This window comes from Loxodonta africana, chromosome 3 (assembly GCF_030014295.1).
Source record: "Loxodonta africana isolate mLoxAfr1 chromosome 3, mLoxAfr1.hap2, whole genome shotgun sequence".
NCBI lineage: Eukaryota > Metazoa > Chordata > Mammalia > Proboscidea > Elephantidae > Loxodonta > Loxodonta africana.
In genome coordinates, this window is record NC_087344.1 from 131,542,433 (window position 1) to 131,566,484 (window position 24,052).

At 37.1% G+C, this 24,052-nt stretch overlaps 1 protein-coding gene across 5 annotated transcripts in view; it reads left to right on the forward strand.

Moving 5' to 3' along the window:
• HS2ST1 (heparan sulfate 2-O-sulfotransferase 1) overlaps positions 1-24,052 on the forward strand; it is a 220,130-nt gene that overhangs the window by 84,749 nt on the left and 111,329 nt on the right. Inside the window, exon 2 of one of the 5 annotated variants that reach the window (XM_023549410.2) lies at positions 23,414-23,535. The exons of the other annotated variants lie outside the window; for them this stretch is intronic. The gene's annotated coding sequence lies outside the window, so the exon portion shown is untranslated. The remainder of the gene's footprint in view (positions 1-23,413; positions 23,536-24,052) is intronic. 5 annotated transcript variants of the gene reach the window in all.

Consider the following 24,052-nt stretch of genomic DNA (forward strand, 5'->3'; position numbering starts at 1 on the left):
GGCTGTAATGTTTACAGCAGCAGATCACCATCCGTGGAGCCCCTGGATGTGTTCAAGCTGCCGACTTTTCTGTTAGCAGCCAAGCACTTAACCGTTGTGCCGCCAGGGCTCCTTTAAAGATTATAGCCCCCTTATCCTATAGAAAAGGAAACCAAGATAGCGATTAACTGCCTGTTCCTATTTCTTGCCAAGATAGTATGCAGAATACACCTCTCAGCATCTGATTTTTAGTCTGAGATCCTGAAGCTTGAAGATTAAAAATTTTCAAATTATGTTCACTTTCAATTTGCAGTAAAAGGTTATCTCTCGGATTAATGACAGCATTTGGCATTAGGTTGTGCACGTGAGTAGTTTTAACACAAAAGACTTCAAGTTCCAAAAAATGATCCAAAGAGTAGAATGTACTTGGTAGTTTGTTGTAATGGATTGTTGGAACATCTGGAATTGTACAGTTAAAAGCATGTGAGGTTTTGCCAAGTTCCGTTTTGTGCATTTTTTTCCCCTCATTGCCTTTTTCTTTGTAAGGCATGGCGAGCCTTTTACCCTTTTTAGGCTTTGTATGTTTCAGCTATATAGCACAGTGGGAAAATACTCAGTTTCGCACTTGGGAAAATACTCCCTTTTGTGGAATTGTAACTACTGAAACAATTTTACCCTCAGTTGTTTTTATTGAAGAGTATCCAAATTCTGCTAACACTTTAAAGATACTTAAGAAACCAGTCAGTCGGGATCAGAATTAATTTTTGTTTCCTTGTGTTCAGCAGGTTCCCATAAGTCTAGTGTCTTCTGGTATTTTATAGTGTCAGGCCTAGTGTCTTGCAGTGCCAAGTGTAATGGGGAAAAGCTTTTGTGTTTATTCAAATTTGCATAACCTGTATGATTTCAGTATATTACTTGGGAAATAGGAAAAGCAAATGAAAAGCTAGAGCAAAAATATTAAAAAATTTTTTTTTTCCTTTAAAATGTTAAAATGTTTCATGGGAGGCAGTCAGAAGAGAGAGGTGCTGTATAAGTAAATAACTTTGAATTTATTGTACATAAACAGTTTCTCGTAATCTGTTGCGTATTTTTTCAAACCAAGTTCCTGTCTCCAAAAGATATTCATATAATCTCTGTGTAAAATTTTGTTAGAATCATGAGATTCAAATCTTTATTTCCTTTTGGGAAAGAGAGTCTGTTTTAGTACTTTTTTTCCAAATCTTCTTTGCCCTGTGCATATGTATAGGCTATCTGCAGGAGGGGAAATTTGAAATCTAAATTTATTGTAATTTCACATTTTTACTTTTAAATGGTAAAAAAAGAAAGGGAAAAAAAAATTGGAAATAGTTTTTCTCTGAAAATTAAGAGAAAGACCCTTTTAGAACATTGAAGCTCAAAAAACAAAAAACTTAGAGTATAATCTAAAGATTCTTCAGAGGAAGTTTTTATTGTGGTACCATTTCCTTTTTATTTTTTATAACATTTGTTTTTAAATGTTTTGATCCGTGACAGCTTTGTATGTGGCTACTGTTAAGACTCTTAAATGTTAAAGCTTTTTCACTTAATTTCTACATAGTTTTTTATTTTCTGTGTCTTTTCCCAAAATATATTATCAATTCCTTTTTCTCCTTCCACCAAATAGTTGTATAGTTCACTTTTTGGTAACCCTTTAAATCCTCGTTTAGCTCTTGATGGAGCCTTTTGGGGATCATTTCAGGACATTTGTAAATCATTGCTCAGTCTAGAGTGTAGGCTAGAACAATAGTGCTTCAGACTTTTTGGCTGTGGAACTTTTTAATTCAGAAATTTCATAGAAACTTAGCATATATAAATTTAAGACACATAAACGTACTGTTGCTCTTTTGAAGCAGTAGGCTCACAGGTGGAGTGTGGGACCCAATGTACTTGTGTGAGCAAGGGGGTGTATGTGATCCAAGCCCCTGGGGCTCCACAGATCCCAGTCCAGACTGGAAGACTGGGTCTTTTAGTTAGTGATGGGTCAGGTGAAATTGGAGAGAGAAAGCAGACTGTTGCTACTTCATAGGTTTTGAGGAGACACTTGATTGATTATGGTTGATTTCTTAGATGTAGGACATAAACCAAAAAAAAAAAAAAACCTGTTGTCATCTAGTCCATTCCGACTCATAGGATTACATAAAAAGTTGTGCAAGATGCATTACATCCGTTTTGTGCTAGGTATAGAATTAATTGAGAGAAAAACGATAGTATGCACAGGGTCTTGAAGTTGAATGGAAGCTTGTCATTAATATTTATACTAAATGAGATTTTATACACAGTTAGCCAACGTTAAAAAATGATTTTCAAAAGCTTACTGTATTCATGAACAAAGCCATTGAGGTTTTTTTTTTTTTCCTGTTTTTATAAAGTAGCATTATGAAGTTAAGCGCTTACATACTACAGACCCGTTTGATCAGTGGCTTTGTGTTAAGGCAAAAATAGTCAATTTTTATAATTCCTTTTGTGTATGTCTTTTGCATTTTGCTTGATGCTGTTACTTTTATAGGTACTGTCAGATTTGTAATTATTTTTTAGTCAGTAGGTTAGTGTAGCCTCTTGTTTGTTTTTTAACAACAGAATTTTTAGATGTGGCTAAGAGAAATGTTTGCTTAATGCTACCAAACGTAGTTTCTGAATACTTTGTGTTGTTGATCATTTATTGATTCAGAAAATATTTATTGAATGCCGGGCAGACATCTCAAACATTTAACTTTAAGACCCAGAGTATATGATTATGTGTCATCATTTACTAAGGAGTTGTTTGTCAGAGGAACGCATCATACAGCAAACATTGTTTATAAGCTTTTATAAAAGGATATTTACTCCTGTATTAGAGCTGCTGTCATCTGAAGAATGACAAAATTGTGTTGTACCAATCTGCTTGTCTTTCCTGAACTAATTCAATATATAGTTTGATATGAGAATATAAAAGAAAAAAAAAAAACCTATCAGGAAATATCTGTCAGTAGACTTATAACCAACACTAATGGTGCTGTAGAGCTTCAGGTTTTTCAAATATTAAGAGTTAAAATGAAATTTTAGAAGCCATATAGTCCACTCTCTCAACCAATATAGAAATCCACTTGGTATCATTTTTGATAGGCCAGCATCAATCCTTTACTTGATTATTTTTAGAAAAATGATGTTAGTAAAGGGCAGTCTATTTCATTTTTAAATTGCTCATTACTGGAAAGCTCTTAGTTGGTTGAACTAAGACCCGTTGCTGTTGAGTTGATTCCTATTCCCAGTGACTCTGTAGGACAGAGTAGAATTGCCCCCACAGGTTTCCAATTGACTTCTAGAGTTAAAAATTTAAGCCTAATCTAATCTAATCTAATCTAATCTAATCTAATCTAATCTAATCTAATCTAATCTAATCTGGCGTTGCACATGATGGCAGTTGACATATTTAAAGATAGTTATCATGTTCTTCTAGTAATTTTTTTTTTTTTAACTATACCTTGTCTGTATCTTTTGATCTAAATCTTAAGTTCAGGAGGATCATTTATCGTAGTTATAAATTCTCTTTTCCTCACTTAGAGGCAGAATTCTCTTCCTTATATGTTGGCTTTATCTTTTTTCTTGGGCTTTCATGTTTTATGCCTTGATAGTTTGAGAACTTTTTGGAGTAACCGATCCTGTAATTGTCCTGTAATTAAGTGTTCAAATAGATAAATCTTTTTAGGCAAAGAAAATATTTTATCTCTCTTTGTATATTAAAAAAATTAACTCTTAAAGTAATTATAGTTAATGTTACAGTAAATATTAAGGAATAGCCATTTAAAAATTAATTACAATAAAAGACAAAGTTAAGTCATATTAGCAGTTCTGTGTTTAATTAGACATCAGTGATGTACGCGATTTGCAAAATAATGACATCATTAAAATCATCTCTTTTTAGCAGTCCTGGATTCAGTAATAAAAGATGAAATAAATTTATATTTTTGTTAACCTCTATTAGTAGTGGAGAAAACTAGGGGAAAGAAAGAATTCTAGGAAGATGCAAAATAGCCATGAAGAGAAGAATCTTAAGAAAAATACAGTAACAAAATTAATTGGACAGAGGCATTAATAGCAAAGTTCTATGTATTTGCCTGTGATGTTTTTCCAGCCCACTCAAACTCAACCGTGCACTGTTTTAACCACTGTATTATAAATCATTGCTTGCTGGATACGTGAATATTCAGATTGCTTTTGTAGCATGTTTAAGTGATTCTCTTTTTCTAGTTAAACTGAGATGTTCCTGAAGTGTAATTTGACAATGAAAGATACCACATGCCAATCTTTGCTCTCCTGTAATCACAGTACCAAAATTTAGTGTATTCGGAAGGACTGTCTTCTGGTGAAATAACTTTTTTATTAGGATTTTTTGGAATGAGTATGTAGCTGTCCCTTGGAATACATGGAAGATTGATTCCAGGGCCCCCGCTCAGATGCCAAAATCCACGAGTACCCAAGTCCCTTATATAAAATGGTGTAGTATTTGCATATACCCTGTACACATCCTGCAGTATACTTTAAATCATCTCTACATTATCTAACACAATGTAAATGCTATGTAAGTAGTTGTTATACAGTACTGTATTTAGGGAATAATGGCAAGGCACGAGGTGAACAGTGCTCAAACCAGGAGTGCTGGAGAGAGGCTGGGGATCTGTGAAATGGTGGGAGGCTACAGCAGGGTGATCAATGTAGTGTGCTCTGCACAGAGAATTGAAGTTTTGCTTTTTGGAACTTTTTTTCTGAATATTCTCCATCCAGAGTTGATTGAGTCTGTGGATGCAGAACCTGCAGATACAAAGGGCAGACTGTTATTGCAGAAAGGAGTAAATTTCTGTTAACAGTTTTCTGGGCAGTGGAAGATGACATTGCCCTTTACCTCTGCTTATTCCATGTGAAGAAAATACTATATTTTTAGCTGACTGTGGAGAAAGATATCTTTTTAGAGCCATATTATTTTTATATAAAAATAGGGTATTTCATAATATTTCAAGTGTAAGGTGGAACAGGGATAAGTCTTGTTGAAACTGTCATAATGAAAAATAAAATTTCTGGATAAACATTCTTATGGAATTTTATAATAGACTATTTAGTGTCTCAGAGATTTGAGGAAATGCTTACAGTTTTCCTCCTAATGTTTTCTGTTACCTTAAAATGCACCCCTAACGCCTAGGGATAATAGTGAATTCAGGAAAAATCTCAGCATTGACGTGACCCACTCAGCTCATTTATTGCTGACAAGATATTCACAAAGAGACATTTAGTAATACTGTGAGCCATAGGAGTTGCTGAGCTAGTTCACTATTATAGCACAACCCAAATACGGAGGAAACCCTTAAATAAGGGACATCAAAGTAAATAATGCACATAGAGCACTTAGTAGTCATCAGGGACTGGTTTGCACATATAGGCAATGCCTGCCTACTGATTGATGAGGTCTGTTACCATGAGATTGTGTTTATTAAAGACAACACATCAGTAATTCTATGTACAAATGATTAATAACCACAATGATTATAGATTTTAGTTAATTAGAATGGTCAAGTAAAGAAAAATTCTGAATCCGATTAATTTGAATCATTTCATTATATTGATTCATCTACTTGAAATTATTAAAGCTTAACATTGCTACTTAAAGTTATGCTATGAGTATTTAAAGTTTGAATTATTTTTAGTCAATTCTTATAATATTAACTATTATGATTAATCTGAATTAGATGTTCAAGTATTTGCTAACATAGGATATTGCTTTAATTGCTTTATTAGCAAAACTTTGTTTACTAGCCATTACTGAGCTAGAGTTAAAAGTAAGTCGTTAACATTAATATTTTGATATATAATTTTTATAGTCCTTTCATTAAGTGGAGTAGCAGGTAAGAGCTACTGCTGCTAACCGGAAGGTCAGTGGTTCAAATCCACCAAGTGCTCCTTGGAAACTCTATGTGGGCAGTTCTGCTCTGTCCTGTAGGGTCACTATGAGTCAGAATTGACTTGACAGCAACGGGTTTGGTTTCAGTTTTACGTTTTCATTAAGTGGATACAGGCATACTAGCACAGGTTCCTGGGGGGTGCGAATGGTTTGCTCTTGACTGCAAACTGAAAAGCTGGCAGTTCGAATCTACCCATTGGTGCTGTGGAAGAAAGGCCTGGCAGTCTGCTTCCATATTGATTACAGCTAAGAAAACCCTGTGGAGCACAGTTCTACTCTGAAGCACATGGGGTTGCCATGAGTTGGAATCGACTTGAAGGCAATAAGTTTGGTTTGGGCTTTTTTTTTTTTAAGTTTAGTATACTAGTACTTTTTAACCTAGAAGTGTGTATGTGTTTTTCCCCTATCTTCTTCCCCTCTACAATGTGGATTGAGTGAAGTAGCAATCTTATAAAAGAGAGAGGATTGTAGACAGGTGCTGTACAATTGTATGATGGGTGATGCTGTCTATTGTGATTAATGCAGTAGGAAGAAGGGTTGAGTTCTTTTCTGACAATAGCATGAGAACTTGTTGGTCAACAACTTTTGTTATGGATTATACCAGAGTAACCTCTTAAACCCTTCAAACCAATTGCTACTGCCATGGTCACACCAGAAGCTAATGGAAACATTTAGAAACTCGGGCTAAGTGTTCTTGGTTCTAGAATTCACTGTCTTTATATATGTATGCCTTGACACACATTCATTCATATAAAATCCTAAGAGGAACATAAATGTGTGTATGTATGTCTTTTCTATCTATACTTAGATTTTGTTGTCCTTGGTTTCCTAATACATGAATGAAAATATCTACCAAATATTTAATTTGTAGGTTCTGCCAAGATTCCCACAGTGATTGGCTTGGACTTCTAGGGATTATAGAGAATAAACAGTAGGACATGAACCCAAACACTGTGAGAGAGTTATACTGATACCCATACACTGCCAATATAGCAAGGCTGATTAAACTGTGATGGAAGAAATTGCCTCTTGTATTTAACTTCATACCTGTTATTTTCCATTCAATTTTTTTTTTCGTCCAAAAATTCTGGGCATTCCTCTGACATCTCCAATGACACACGGCTTTACGGTATTTTTCTAGTCTAAGGCTACTTTGTGACAAAGGCTTTACAGTATTTTTAAAACAGTATGTTATAGTGTGACATAGTTTATCATTTATGTGCATGCCAATACGTAACTACCATTACTCTTTCTGGGCCGATGTCCTTATCTTTCTTTCATCAAAACATAATGACATAGATTTTTCCTTTGAATGATATATTTGAGATTTTCTATGTATTCTCGTGGACCCATTTTTAAAACTGTCAACAATCTCAACTGCTATGTTTATTCTCAGTAGAATAAAATGGTATAAATCTTTCTATTTTCTATCCTTATTTGCAAAATTAATCTAAAAGTAAAAATTGCTTCTTTAGATTGTGGCATACGACAGCTAAAAACACCACTTAGATTTCTGAATTGTGGGCAAAAGAAAACAATCACTGTTACAGAAAAAAAATTACTTAAATCGGGTGTTCTTGAACACTGTTTTAGATTAAGTCTTTGTGAAAGTGATTTGAATTGAATGTCTCCTTGTGTTAAATCTCAGAGAAACCAGGTCAGCTTATCTAAAATCTTCCCTAAGTACCAAGTCAACTTATCTAAAATCTTCCCTAAGTATAGTCAGCACATGGAATGACTAAAAAAATAGCAAAAATTTCAACAAGTCTTACATGGAAATCTGTATCATTAATTTTTCTTTTCATAACTCATGTTCTTAAATAATGTGTGACATGTTGAAGGACGTATACCATTAGTTAATGGCTCATATTTGGAATTTGATAATTAAATTATATCTAGCACTTAAAAATGAAGACTGATTGCTTATGCCATGTTTTGACAAAGCATTTATACACTATAATATTTCGAAATAATTACTGAGCAAAAAATGACATGTCAATGCTTTGTTTAATTGCATTTACTCCATTATCAGTTATCCAAAATCTTCAACACAGTTCTCCAGAACTTTACAGATTCGTCAGCAAGTAACCTTTTAGCCGAGCTCATAAATCCATGTTTTAACATCCCCTTTAACATGGCAGGAAGGTGAATTTTTTAGGAAATAATGCAGGATAAAATTAAAAAGACTTCAAATAGGTGTAATGACTTTATATTTGACTGGCTATATCTTAAAAAGATTTGGTAAGCCTCATTGTATTAAAAGTCCCTCATAACTAATTTTAAAACCTAGATGCTAATTCCTTAGCTGCCAAAATGTGAAATCAGGCGTTCCAGACTAGGAAATTACTGTGTCCAATATTTCTAATGTTCATCTTATTGCCACTGCCTCTTTTGTGTATAAGAAAATAAGTGGGATTAAAATCTCATTGATTAAGGGTATGACTGCACAGCTGATTATTAGAATTACTGTCCATAAGTTATATACCTGTAAAAAGTTGAACTGGCAAAAGTTATATGACAGATATATTTACAAAAACAAAAATAAGAGTAGCGCTGAAGCTGCTTCTGTACAGCCAAAAACCTTGTGGGATTTGGTTCATTGGTTTGAAGTTTTAAGGCCATGGTTTCGTAGGACATCCCAGTTAATTGGCCCAATAACATGTTTAGTGCTTTTGTTTTACCTGCTAGTTGGTTCATAGTTCCTGGGGTCTTAAAAACTTACAGGTGGCCATCCAAGGCACTATGTTGGTCTCTATTTGCCTGCAACAACAGAAAAAGGAGAGTCAGGAATAGGAGGAGGAATGTGTGGCTAATTGCCTCCATGAACAGCTGCCTCCTTTGCCATGAGATCAGAAGAAGTACATGGTGCCCAGCTGTCATTACTGAACATTTTGATCAAAGAAGCTGTAGAAGAGTTCTTATCGAAAAGGGGAAAACGTAGAACAGAATTTCATGTTCTTGTTGAATCCATACTTTCTGGACCCATGGGGGCTGGATGAACTCCTGAAACTCTTGCCCTGAGATAACCTTTAAACCTTAAACCAAGAATATCCTCAGAAATCTCCTTAATACCAAACAATAGTTTAGCTTAACTAGTAAAAAATGTCTGTTTTGAGCATTATGCTCTTTTAAGCTATTTATATGGAATCAAAGGACAACAGTAGCTCTAAAGATTAGATAGGAAACTTTGGGGGCAGTGAGTTTTTGTTAACGAGGGAGGAACAGGTCAGAAAAGGAGTTGAGAATGGTTGCACAACTTGAAGAATGTAATCAGTGTCACTGAATTGTATGTATAGAAACTGATGTGTTTTGCTGTGTATATTCTCAACAATAAAGTTAAAAAAAACAAAATACACACACACATATAGTAATTATTGACCTCCTGTAATCTTTGGAAAGTAGTAGAAAGAAAGGATAAGCCAGTTGCTGTTGCATCGACTTTGACTCATGTCTATTCCATGTGTGTTAGAATAGAAGTGTGCTCCATAAGGTTTTCAATGGCCATAGGTTACTAGACATCTCTTCTGAGGTGTCTCTTGGTGGACTCAAACCACCAACCTTTTGGATAGCAGCTGAGCATATTAACCAGTTGCATCACCCAGGGACTCCAGAAAGAAAGAATAAGCAGACTTAAATGAAAGCTCAGGCATCAGAGCAATATTCAGGAAAATGGGAACAACTGGCCTTGTTCTGTGGTAGTCTGCTGACATACAACTAGGCCAGTAGAGATTAACACAGAAAAGAGCTTTGTATTGAACATTTGCCATGTAATGTGGATAATTTATAATATTGAGCATCTTTCTCACTCTCCATAGATCAGGGTGTATTAGTCAGCTTTTTTTAAATTGTGAGAGCCTACAACTCCAAAATCTATGCCTTATTTCTTCTCGTGTGTACTCTGCGGATCTGCAATAGTGCTGCTTTATGTCCTCTTCATTCTGAGACCTAGGCTAAAAAGTGTGATGACAGAACTTGTATGGTGGGTCTTAAAGCTTCTGCTTAGAACTGACACAAGTCACTTTCACATTTCATTGGTAAAAGCAGATCACACGGAAGCAGGAAATATAATCCTTTTAGAGGAATAGACCCAGTAAGGGAAAGGCAACTAATATTAGGACGGTAGTAAGCCTATCACACGAGGGCTAACATTTCTGTCTCCCCACCAACCACTGCCCTTGCCCCTTCTGATTGTGGTGAAGAATAAAAATTTTTACTAGCTTTTATATGCTTCTTGATTTTTTTTTTCTTAATTACTATTTAAATATGGAACAGAAATGAGGAAGTAACGGCAAAATCAGTGACACTGTAAATGTAGAGAGATTAATTTATAGACATTCATATTCATACTTATAACCTCTTCTGAATTACCACAAAGCAAGTTGATCATGATGTGGAAATAGAATTATTTTTTTCCTTCTCTTTTCTTTTTATATAGAGCACCTTTCTGGGGATTCTGAAACCAACAGAGAAATTTAGTATAACAAAGAAATTACCTTTGTACTGTATTGTTAAGTGCCATTGAGTCGGATCCAGTGCATAGTGACCCCATACACAACAGAATGAAACACTGCCCGGTCCTGCGCCGTCTTTTATAGTATACAGTTTTATATCTCAAGTTAGATTTTCATAAGTAGGCTCAAACTAGATGCTCTCCTTGTATATTCATATAGATATAAATTTGAAATATTTTTAAGTACCAAGGCTTTTAAACTGATTGCTTACTTATTTAAAATGCAATAAAAGCACATAAAAATCAAAATAGACTCCCATGCATTCACTTTGATAAAAATAATATATATTTTCTTATTTTTACTGTTAGGTATTGATTTTTTTTATATTGCACTCATAGGCCAATCTACATTCTGCTTAATACTTAGTTATTACTGTAGAAATGTGATTGTCATAATGTGAACTGACTTCAGTGTATTGTGTGCATATCTTAATGAAATGTTCTGCCTGGCCCTGATCAGAATGGAGGTATATTTACATAATGTTAATCAAGCATTTGGAAAAGGGCAGTACTTTAATTTTAGTGGGTAGATACAAAAAAAAAAAATTTTTTTTTTTTTCTTAGATATATCTGTCACACAAATTTAGCAGCCAACTACTTAAAATACAAATCACTGTACTGCGGAAACTGTCAAGGTTAATTATAAGTACTATTGCCTTTTTTAAAAACATACCTTATGGTATATTTTAATATATTTAAGAGTACTGCTTCATTTGTTGATTGCGGACTTTTATTTTTTAGGTTACCAGAATAGTTCTCTGCATTCTCCGTTTGCTCGTTTCTTGTGTCTGGTTTAGATACCTGAATTTATTTTTAATTTAAAAAATTATTTTTGAATTTTGTTTGGCTTTGATTTAAAATCAACTGGGTGTATCTTAGGACCTTGGTTGTGCAATGATTAAGCACTGGACTGCTAACTGAAAAATCAGCTGTTCAAACCCACCAGCCACTCTCTGAGAGAAAAGACCTGGTAATCTGCTCCCATAAGGATTTACAGCCTTGGAAACCTTGTAGAACATTTCTACACTGACCTATAGGGTCACTATGAGTCGGATTCCACTGGATGGCAGACAACAACAGGTATATCTTGGAATATAGAGTCTTCAAAAGTGCTTTCCAAAGCATAACCCTTCATTCATTCAGCAGACTATTGACTGCTTACAGTGTTTTAGGTTATGGGTTCTCCCTACCCATGAGAAATTTACAGTCTCCTGGGAAAGATAGAAAATTAATATACAGTGGTGTTGTCAGATGCCATCAAGTTGTTTCCAACTCATAGAGACCCTAAGTACAACAACACAAAACACTGCTGGGTCGTGCGCCATCCTCAGCATCATTGTTATGCTTGAGCCCATCGCATCCACTGTGTCGATCCATCTTGTTGAAGGTCTTTCTCTTTTTCGATGACCCTCTACTTTACCAAGCATGACTTTCTTCTCCGGGGACTGATCCTCCTGATACATGTTCAAAGCATGTGAGACATAGTCTTGCCATCCTGGCTTCTAAGGAGCATTCTGGTTATACTTCTTCCAAGGCAGATTTGTTTGCTCTTTTGGCAGTCCATGGTATATTCAGTGTTCCTTGCCAACACCATAATCCGAAGGTGTCAATTGTTCTTTGGTCCTTGTTACTCATTGCCCAGTTTTCACATGCATATGAGGCGATTGAAAACACCTTTGCTTGGGTCAGGCACACCTTCGTCTTTAAAGTGACTTCTTTGCTTTTTAACACTTTAAAGAGGTCTTTGGCAGCAGATTTGCCCAATGCAAGGAGTCCTTTGATTTCTTGACTGCTGCTTCCTTGCATGAGCATTGATTGTGGATCCAAGTAAAATGAAATCCTTGACAACTTCAGTGTTTTCTCCGTTAATCATGATGTTACTGCTCATTGGTCCAGTTGTGAGGATTTTTGTTTTCTTTTTGTTGAGGTGTAATCCATATAGAAGACTGTGGTCTAAGTGCTTCAAGTCCTCTTTGCCTTCAGCAAGCATGGTTGTGTCATCTGCATATCACCAGGTTGTTAATACATCTTCCTCCAATCCTGATGCAGTGTTCTTCTTCCTATAGTCCAGCATCTCGGATTATTTGGTCAGCATAAGGATTGAATAAGTATGGTGAAAGGATACAACCCTGACGCACACCTTTCCTGACTTTAAACCATACAGTCTTCCCTTGTTCTGTTTGAACAACTGCTTTTTGATCCATGTCCAGGTTCCTCGTGACCACAATTAAGTGTTCTGGAATTTCCATCTTTTGCAATGTTACCCATCGTTATAACTCACACAGTCAAATGCCTTTGCATAGTCAATAAAGCAAGGGTAAGCATCTTTCTGGTATTGCGTTCACCTAGGGTCCATCTGACATCAGCAACGATATCTCATGTTCTACATCCTCTTCTGAATCCGGCAATTCTGGCAGTTCCCTGTCCATGTACTACTGCAACCACTTTTGAATGATCTCCAGCAAAATTTTACTTGTATGTGATATTAATTATATTGTTTGATAATTTCCGCATTCTGTTGGATCATCTTTCTTGGTATAGGCATAATTATGGATCTCTTCCAGTCGGTTAGCCAGATAGCTGTCTTCCAAATTTCTCAGCGTAGATGACGAGTGAGCACTGCCAGCACTGCATCCGTTTGTTGAAACATCTCAATTGGTATTCCATCAACTCCTGGAGGCTGTTTTTCACCAGTGCCTTCAGTGCAGCTTGGACTTCTTCCTTCACTGCCATTGGTTCTTGATCATGTGCTACCTCCTGAAATGATTGAATGTTGACCAGTTCATTTTGGTACAGTGACTCTGTGTATTCCTTCCATCTTCTTTTGATGTTTCCGGCGTCATTCAGTATTTTTCTCATAGAATCCTTCACCGTTGCAACTCCAGGCTTGATTTTTTCTTCTGTTCTTTCAGTTTGAGAAATGCCAAGTGTGTTCTTCCCTTTTGGTTTTCTAACTCCAGGTCTTTTCACATGTCATTATAATACTTTGTTTTCTTAAGCTACTCTTTGAAATCTTCTGTTCAGCTCTTTTACTTCATCATTTCTTCTGTTCATTTTAGCTACTCGACATTCAAGAGCAAGTTTCAAAGTCTCTTCTGACACCATTTTGGTCTTTTCTTTCTTTCCTGTCTTTTTAATAACCTCTTGCTTTCTTTATGTATGATGTCCTTGGTGTCATTCCACAACATGACTGGTCTTTGGTCATTTAGTGTTCAGTGCATCAAATCTATTCTTGAGATGGCCTTTATATTCAGGTGGAATATACTGAAGATCATACTTTGGCTCTCGTGGACTTGTTTTGATTTTCTTCAGCTTCAGCTTGGACTGGCATATAAGCAATCGATGGTGTGTTCCAGAGTCGGCTCCTGGCTTTGTTCTGACTGATGATATTGAGCTTTTCCATCATCTCTTTCCACAGGTGTAGTCGATTTCATTCCTGTCTATTCCATTTGGCAAGGTCCATGTGTATAGTCATTGTTTATGTTGTTGAAAAAAGACATTTGCAAATGAATGTCATTAGCCTTGCAAAATTCTATCACGTAATCTCTGGCATTGTTTATATCACCAAAGCGGTATTTTCCAGCTACCAGTCCCTTTTCTTTATTTAAAACTTCTGCATTCCAATCACCAGTAATTACCAGTGCATCCTGATTGCATGTTCCATCAATATCAGACTGCATAAGTTGGTAAAGATCTTCAATTTCTTCATCTTTATCCTTAGTGGTTGGTGTGTAAATTTAAATAATAGTCATGTTACATATGTTATCCATATGTAGACATATGGATATTATCCTATCACTGATAGCATTGTACTTCAGTTTGTCATTCCCGGCATAATAGCCTATATGATTGTCTAATTCAGAATAGCCACTACCAGTCCATTTCAGGTTAACAATGCATAGGATATCAATGTTTGTGTGTTTGATTTCATTTTTGACGATTTCCAGTTTTCCTAGATTCATACTTCATACATTCCATGTTCTGATCATTAATAGATGTTTGCAGCTGTTTCTTCTCATTTTGAGTTGTGCCACATTAGCAAATGAAGGTGCTGAAAGCGTGACTCCATCCACATCAGTAAGTTCTCCTCTATTTTGAGGAGACAGCTCTTCCCCAGTTTGTCTTTTGAGTGCCTTCCAACCTGAGGGGCTCATCTTCCAGCACTCTGTGATACAGTGTTCCACTGCTATCCATAACATTTTCACTGGCTAATTTTTTTTTTCAGACGTAGACCACCAGGTCCTTCTCTGCAGTCTCTCTTAGTCTGGAAGCTCAGCTGAAACCTGCCCACCATGGGTGACCCTGCTGGTATTTGAATACCAGTGGCATAGCTTCCAGTATCACAGCAACATGCAGGCCCCCACAGTAGGACAAACTGACAGATGTATGGGGGAATGGACAGATGCATGGGGGTAATGTATAAGTGCTATATTGGAGGTTTTTTATATATATATATATTTTATATTTATTTCTTATTGTGCTTGAAGTGAAAATTTACAGCTTTAGTTACTTTCTCATACAAAAATTTATATACACATTGTTATGTGACCCTAGTTTCTATCCCTGTGATATGTCTGCACACTCCTCCTTTCCACCCTGGATTTCCCTTGTCCATTCAACTTTTTTTTTTATTCAGCCAGCTCCTGTCCCTTTCTGCCTTCTCATCTCACCTCCAGCAGGAGCTGCCCATTTAGTCTCAAGTATCTACTTACACTAGAAGCACTCTCTTCACAAGTGTCATTTTATGTCTTATGGTCCAGTCTAATCTTTGTCTGAAGAGTTGGCTTTGGGAATGGTTTTGGTTCTGGGTTAGCAGAGAGTCTGGGGGCTTTGTCTTCTGGGGTTCCTCCAGTCTCAGTCAGACCATTAAGTCTGGTCTGTTTACTAGAATTTGAGTTCTGCACCCTCCTTTTTTTCTACTCCATCAGGGACTCTCTGTTATGTTCCCTGTCAGGGTGCTCAGTGATGGTAGCCAGGCACCATCTAGATCTTCTGGTTTCAGGCTGATGGAGCCTCTGGTTTATGTAGCCCTTTTTGGTCTCTTGAGCTAATATTTTCCTTATGTCTTTGATTTTCTTCATTCTCCTTTGCTCCAGGTGGGTTGGGACCAAGTAATGCATCTTAGATGACCTCTCACTAGGTTTTAAGACCCCCAGATGCCACTCACTGAAGTGGGATGCAGAGCATCTTCTGAACACACTTTGTTCTGCCACTTGACCTAGATGTCCCCTGAAACCATGATCACCAGACTCCCGACCCCACTACTGTGTCCCTTGAAGTGTATGGTTGTATTCAGGAAAGTTCTTAGCTTTTGGTTTAGTCCACTTGTGCTAATAACTTCCCCTGTATTGTGTGTTATCCTTCCCTTCGTCTAATTAGTGAATACCCCTCTCCCTCCCTCTCCACCCTCATAAACATCAAAGAATGTTTTCTTCTATATTTAAACCTTTTCTTGATTTCTTATAATAATGGTCTCATACAATATTTGTCCTTTTGAGACTGACAAGTTTCATTTAGCATAATGCCTTCCAGATTAATCCATGTCCACACTGCATATTGATCTGTGCTTTTAAGTGGTAGATTCAGGGCACTGTTATAGTTTTCCTTCTCAGCCTTGCTGAGTTACTCCAAATCTTCGTAAGCCCCCAAACGAAAACCCATTGCATTTGACCAGATTCTGACTCATAACAGCCCTCTTGGACAGATTAGAACTGCCACCGTAGGGTTTCTAAGGCTGGAACTCTTTTTTTTTTCTTATAATGTTTATTGTGCTTTAAGTGAAAGTTTACAAATCAAGTCAGTCTCTCACACAAAAATTTATAAACACCTTGCTACATACTCCCAATTACTCTCCCCCTAATGAGACAGCCCGCTCCCTCCCTCCCCTCTCTCTTTTCATATCCATTTCGCCAGCTTCTAACCCTCCTACCCTCTCATCTCCCCTCCAGACAGGAGATGCCAACATACTCTCAAGTGTCCACCTGATCCAAGAAGCTCACTCCTCACCAGCATCCCTCTCCAACCCCTTGTCCAGTCCAATCCCTGTCTGAAGAGTTACTTCGGGAATGGTTCCTGTCCTGGGCCAACAGAGGGTCTGGGAGCCATGACCACCGGGGTCCTTCTATTCTCAGTCAAACCATTAAGTCTGGTCTTTTTATGGGAATTTGGGTTCTGCATCCCAGTGATCTCTTGCTCCCTCAGGGGTCCTCTGTTGTGTTCCCTGTCAGGGCAGTCATCGGATGTAGCTGGGCACCATCCAGTTCTTCTGGTCTCAGGATGATGTAGTCTCTGGTTCATGTGGCCCTTTCTGTCTCTGGGGCTTGTAATTACCTTGTGTCCTTGGTGTTCTTCATTCTCCTTTGATGCAGGTGGGTTGAGACTCATTGATGCATCTTAGATGTCCGCTTGCTAGCATTTAAGACCCCAGACGCCACTCTTCAAAGCAGGATGCAGAATGTTTTCTTAATAGATTTTCTTATGCCAATTGACTTAGAAGTCTCCTGAAACCATGGTCCCCAAACCTCTGGCCCTGCTACACTGGCCTTTGAAGCATTCAGTTTATTCAGGAAACTTCTTTGCTTTTGGTTTAGTCCAGTTGTGCTGACCTCCCCTGTATTGTGTGTTGTCTTTCCCTTCACGTAAAGTAGTTCTTATCTACTATCTAATTAGTAAATACCCCCTCGCACCTCCCCTCCCCCTCTTGTAACCACAAGAGTGTTTTATTCTCAGTTTAAACTGTTTCTGAAGTTCTTATACTAGTGGTCTTATACAATATTTGTCCTTTTGCAACTGACTAATTTCACTCAGCATAATGCCTTCCAGGTTTCTCCATGTTATGAAACGTTTCACAGAGTCATCACTGTTCTTTATCAGTGCATAGTATTCCATTGTATGAATATACCATAATTTATCCATTCATCTATTGATGGGCACCTGGGTTGCTTCCGTCTTTTTGCTGTTGTAAACAATGCTGCAATAAACATGGGTGTGCATATATCTTTTCCTGTAAAGACTCTTATTTCTCTAGGATATATTCTGAGGAGTGGGATTGCTGGATCCTATGGTAGTTCTATTTCTAGCTTTTTAAGGAAGTGCCAAATCGATTTCCAAAGTGGTTGTACCGTTTTACATTCGCACCAGCAGCATATAAGTGTTCCAATCTCTCCACAGCCTCTCCAACATTGATTATTTTGTGTTTTTTGGATTAATGCCAGCCTTGTTGGAGTGAGATGAAATCTCATTGTAGTTTTGATCTGCATTTCTCTAATGGCTAATGATTGTGAGCGTTTCCTCATGTATCTGTTAGCTACCTGAATGGCTTCTTTAGTGAAGTGTCTGTTCATATCTTTTGCCCATATTTGAATTGGGTTATTTGTCTTTTTGTAGTTGAGTTTTTGCAGTATCATGTAGATTTTAGAGATCAGGTGCTGATCAGAAATGTCATACCTAAAAACTTTTTTCCAGCCTGTAGGTAATCTTTTTACTCTTTTGGTGAAGTATTTGGATGAGCAAAAGTGTTTGTTTGATTATTAGGAGCTCCCAGCTATCCAGTTTTTCTTCTGCATTCTTAATAATGTTTTGTATACCGTTTATGCCATGTATTCAGGCTCTCAACGTTGTACCTATTTTTTCTTCCACAGACTTTATTGCTCTAGATTTGATATTTAGGTCTTTGATCCATTATGAGCTCATTTTTGTGCATGGAGTGAGGTATGGGTCTTGTTTCATTTTTTTGCAGATGGATATGCAGTTATGCCAGCATCATTTGTTAAACAGACTGTCCTTTCCCCATTAACTGTCTTGGGGCCTTTGTAAAATATCAACTGTTCATATGTGGATGGATTTATGTCTGGATTCTCAATTCTGTTCCATTGGTCTATGTATCTGTTGTTATACCAGTAGCAGGCTGTTTTGACTACTGTGGCGGTATAATAGGTTCTAAAATCAGGTAAAGTAAGTCCTCCCACTTTGTTCTTCTTTTTCAGTAATGCTGTACTTATCTGGGGCCTCTTTCCCTTCCATAGGAAGTTGGTGATTTGTTTGTCCATCTCATTAAAGAATGTTGTTGGAATTTGGGTTGGAATTGCATTAAATGTATAGATCGCTTTTGGTAGAACAGACATTTTTATAATGTTAAGTCTTCCTATCCACGAGCAAGGTATGTTTTTCCACTTATGTAGGTTTCTTGCAGATGTGTATTGTAGTTTTCTTTGTATAAGAGTTGTACATCCCTGGTAAGATTTATTCCTAAGTATTTTATCTTCTTGGGGGCTACTGTAAGTGGCATTGATTTGTTGATTTCCTCTTTGATGTTCTTTTTGTTGGTGTAGAGGAATCCAACTGAGTTTTGTATGTTTATCTTGTATCCCGATACTCTGGTGAACTCTTCTATTAGTTTCTGTAGCTTCCTGGAGGATTCATTAGCGTTTTCTGTGTATAAGATCATGTCATCTGCAAACAGAGGTAATTTTACTTCTTCCTTGCCAATCTGTATGCCCTTTATTTCTTTATCTAACTTGATTTCTCTGGCTGCGACCACCAACACAATGTTTAATAAGAGCAGTGATAAAGGGCATCCTTTTTTTTTTTTTTGTCTGGTTCCCGATCTCAGTGGGAATGCTTTCAGGGTCTCTCCATTTAGGGTGATGTTGGGTGTTGGCTCTGTTTAAATGCCCTTTATAATGTTTAGGAATTTTCCTTCTATTCCTATTTTGCTGAGAGTTTTTATCATGAATCGGTGTTGAACTTTGTCAAAAGCCTTTTCTGCATCAATTGATAAAATCATGTGATTCTTGTCTTTTGTTTTATTTATGTGGTGGCTTACATTAATTGTTTTTCTAATGTTGAACCATCCCTGCATACCTGGTATGAATTCCACTTGGTCATGGTGAATTATTTTTTTGATATGTTGTTGAATTCTATTGGGTAGAATTTCACTGAGGATTTTTGCATCTAAGTTTGTGAGGGATCATTTTCTTTTCTTCTATAATTTTCTTTTCTTCTGGTGTCCTTACCTGGCTTTGGTATCAGGGATATAGTGGCTTCATAGAATGAGTTTGGTAGCGTTCCGTCCTTGTCTACACTCTGAAATACCTTTAGTAGTAGTGGTGTTAACTCTTCTCTGAAAGTGTGGTAGAACTCTGCAGTGGAGCCGTCGGGACCAGGGCTTTTTTTTTTGTTGGGAGCTTTTTGACGACCTTTTCAATCTCTTCTTTTGTTATGGGTCTATATAGTTGTTCTCCCTCAGTTTGTGTTAGTTTAGGTAGATAGTGTGTTTCTAGGAATTCATCCATTTGTTCTAGGTTTTCAAATATGTTAGAGTACAGTTTTTCATAGTAATCTGATATGATTCTTTTAATTTCAGTTGTGTCTTTTTTAATATCGCCCATCTCATTTTTTATTCGGGTTATTTGCTTCCTCTCCTGTTTTTCTTTTTTCAGATTGGCCAGTGGTTTATCAATTGTGTTAATTTTTTCAAAGAACCAGCTATTGGTCTTGTTAATTCTTTCAGTTGCTTTTCTGTTTTTTATTTCATTTAGTTCAGCTCTAATTTTTATTATTTGTTTTCTTCTGGTGCCTGTGGGTTTCTTTTGTTGCTCTCTTTCTATTTGTTCAAGTTTTAGGGATAATTCTTTGATTTTGGCCCTTCTTTTTGTATGTGTGCATTTATTGATATAAATTGGCCTCTGAGCACCGCTTTTGCTGTGTCCCAGAGCTTCTGATAGGAAGTGTTTGCATTCTCACTGGAGTCTATGAATTTCTTTATTCCGTCCTTAATGTCTTCTATAATCCAGCCTTTTTCGAGCAGGGTATTTGTTCAATTTCCAAGTGTTTGATTTCTTTTCCCTGTTTTTTCTGTTATTTATTTCCACTTTTATGGCCTTATGGTTAGAGAAGATGCTTTGTAATATTTCAGTTTTTTGGATTCTGCTAAGGCTTGCTTTATGACCTAATATGTGGTCTATTCTAGAGAATGTTCCATGTGCACTAGAAAAGAAAGTATACTTGGTTGCTGTTAGGTTTAGTGTCCTTTGTATGTCTATGAGGTCAAGTTGGTTGATTGTGGCATTTAGATCTTCTGTGTTTTTATTGAGCTTCTTTCTGGATGTCCTGTCCTTTACCAAAAGTGGTGTGTTGAAGTCTCCTACTATTATTGTGGAGCTGTCTGTCTCACTTTTTAATGCTGATAGAGTTTGTTTTATGTATCTCGCAGCCCTGTCATTGGTTGCATAAGTATTTAATATGGTTATATCTTCTTGGTGTATTGTCCCTTTAATCATTATATAGTGTCCTTCCTTATCCTTTATGATGGATTTAACTTTAAAGTCTAAATAGTCAGAAATTAACATTGCCCCCTCTGCTCTTTATTGATTGTTGTATGCTTGATATACTTTTTTCCATCCTTTGAGTTTTAGTTTGTTTGTGTCTTTAAGTTTAAGGTATGTGTCTTGTAGGCATCATATAGATGGATCATGTTTTTTAATCATTTTGCCACTCTCTGTCTCTTTATTGGTGCATTTAGTCCATTTACATTCAGCGTACTTATGATAGGTATGAATTCAGTGCTGTCATTTTGATGTCTTTTTTTGTGTGTTGTTGACAGTTTCTTTTTCCCACTTAATTTTATGTGCTGCGTAGATTATCTTTATATATTGCCCTTTCCTCATATTTTGTTGTTGGTTTTGTTTCTGCTGAGTCTCTGTTTCTTTCTTGTATTTTATTTTGATGAGTAGGATAGTTTGTCTCCTTTGTGGTTACCTTATTATTTACCCCTATTTTTCTAAATTCAAACCTGACTTTTAGTTCTTTGTATTGCCATATCTTCCCTTCCGTATGGAAGGTGTATGATTACATTTCTTAGTCCCTCTGTATTATTTTAATATTGTCTTCTTTTATATAATAACATCACTGTTACCCTGTTTTGAGCTTTTTTTTTCCCCTTATAATCTTTGTTTTTTTGGATTTCCCTGTCTGGGTTGACTTCTGGTTGCTCTGCCCAGTGTTCTAGTCTTGGGTCGATACCTGATATTATTGATTTTCTAACCAAAGAACTCCCTTTATTATTTCTTGTAGTTTTGGTTTGGTTTTTACGAATTTCCTCAACTTGTGTTTATCTGGAAATGTCTTAATTTCACCTTCATATTTAAGAGACAGTTTTGCTGGATATATGATTCTTGGAAGGCAATTTTTTTCCTTCATTTTTTAAAATATGTCGTCCCATTGCCTTCTTGCCTGCATGGTTTCTGCCGAGTAGTCTGAGGTTATCCTTATTGGCTGTCCTTTGTAGGTGACTTTTCATTTATCCCTCGCTGCTCTTGCAATTCTCTCTTTATCTTTGGTTTTGGCAAGTTTGATTATAATATGTCTTGGTGACTTTCTTTTAACATCTACCTTATGTGGAGTTCGATGAGCATCTTGGATAGATATCTTCTCATCTTTCATGATATCAGGGAAGTTTTCTGCCAAGAAATGTTAAACAATTCTCTCTGTATTTTCTGTTATCCCTTCCTGTTCTGGTATTCCAATCACTCGTAGCTTATTTCTCTTGATAGAGTCCCACGTGATTCTTAAGGTTTCTTTATTTTTTTTAATTCTTTTATCTGATTTTTCTTCAGATATATCAGTCTAAGTGATTTTTCTTCAAGTTCAGAAATTCTGTCTTCTGCTTGCTCAATTCTGCTCCTCTGACTTTCTACTGTGTTGTCTACTTCTGTAATTTTATTATTAATCATCTGAATTTCTGATTGCTGTCTTTCTATGGATTTTTTCCAGCTTATTAAACTTTTCATTATGTCCCTGAATAATCTTTCTTATTTCTTCAATTACTTTATCTGTGTGTTCCTTGCCTTGTTCTGTGTATTGCCTCATTTCTTTCCTGATGTCTTAAAGGTTCTGTACATTAAAGTTTTTATTCTGGCTCTGGTAATTGCAGGAATGCGTTTTCATCTACAAGATCGCTGGATTCTTTGTTTTGAGAGTTTCTTGAGGTGATCGTGTTCTGTTTATGTAACTTGATATTGAGTGTTGTCTCCGAGCCATCTATAAGTTATTGTATTAGTTTATGGTTGCTTACTGTGTCATAGCTTCTTGCTTTATTTTGTTTTGGTATACCAAAATGCTTGAGTGAACTAGCTTGATTATTTTCGCATTTGGAGCTCTGATGTCCTGTCCCTAGATGGCTAAAGCTGTTAACAGGTATATCAGTCTAGGAGTTCGTTCAGTTTTTTTGTATGAATTCAGCTCAGGTTTTCAGGTAGCTGATTGTCACATGTGTGGCACAGGCTCTGTCGTATAGTCCTAGAGGTGCGGGGGTGATGGGTGTATGTACCAATATCTGATTACAACAGGGGGTCATGCTCTGAACAATTCAGGGTGCTGAGAACTGACCCCAGAGTATCTGTGAGGAAAGTGCGTCCCTGTTCTCTAGAGCATGTAGATGCGTGGGTTCTGCAGAGGGACCATGGGCACCCAGTGTTTTTGATTGTAAGGACTGGGAGGTACCAGTTATCCTTGGATCCCTGTTGCAGGTGGCTGGGTGACCTGAGTGGAGCTACGAGTCCTTAGGTCCCTGGTGTCGGTAGGTGAGGACCTTGTTTAATAGTCAAAGCAATGTCAAAACATCAAACACCCACCTCTCCATCTCACAGCTGAAATGGTTGGCGTCTGCCAACAAGGGCCTGTACTCCCAGAATAGGCCCACACAGGTCCATGCAGAAGGGAAAGGTGCTGAAAATCCATGGACCATTTATACCTGGATAGGAGCTTCTTCTGTCCTGAGCTCCTCCGGTTAATGGAGCTAGTAAATTATCTTTTCCCCCAACTGCAATTTTTGTCCTTCACCAAGGCAGGGAGGCGCTCAACAGGGCCTATCTCAGGCCCAGAGAATTCAGCCACTGAAGCCGGCTTGGGGGTGGAGGGGGAGCGCAGTAAAATATACGCAAGTACCTAGCTTTTGCTGAGAGGGACGTTCTTCTTAGGTTCCAGAGGTGTGAGTCGGCTGCGTGGCTGGCTGCTTCTCCCTGAGGAAACTAGCCGAAAGCTTGTACCAGCCTGCTCCTGCTGCTCCAGGAATGGTGCCTGAGGGTTCCGCACGATTCAGGTCGGGTAACTCCTCTTTGCTTCTGAACCATCTGTTCCTCCCCTCTGCCCCTCTGTTCATTTTCTAAACTTGCCTTTGAAGCTCAGGGCCACCAGCTTGTCAGAAATATACCCGTTTCACTTGTTTTTTGGGGTTTTTGTTGTAAAGAGGGCTCGCCTGGTGTGTCTGTCTATTCCGTCATCTTGGCTCCGCCTCCTATTTTGGAGGTTTTTGCTAATGACTTTATGTATTATGAAGTTACATTCCATTTTAAAAATTGTTTAAATTGTTAAAAATGTTTAAATTTAAATTATTAAACTGTTTTTGGGTTTGGCAACATTATTATATTGTCTTACTCCTCTGCGTCGGCTTCTTCAGACCCATTCTTCTCGAGACTCCCTCATTAAGAAACTTTTCCAGCACTAATTCTGATAGTCTTCTCACATGCAACAATCTCCAGTGCATTTTTCTTCCCGTTAAAAATGTACTTTTCTTATCTGCACCAATTAATGGGGTCATTGAGCTGAAGTCATCCCAT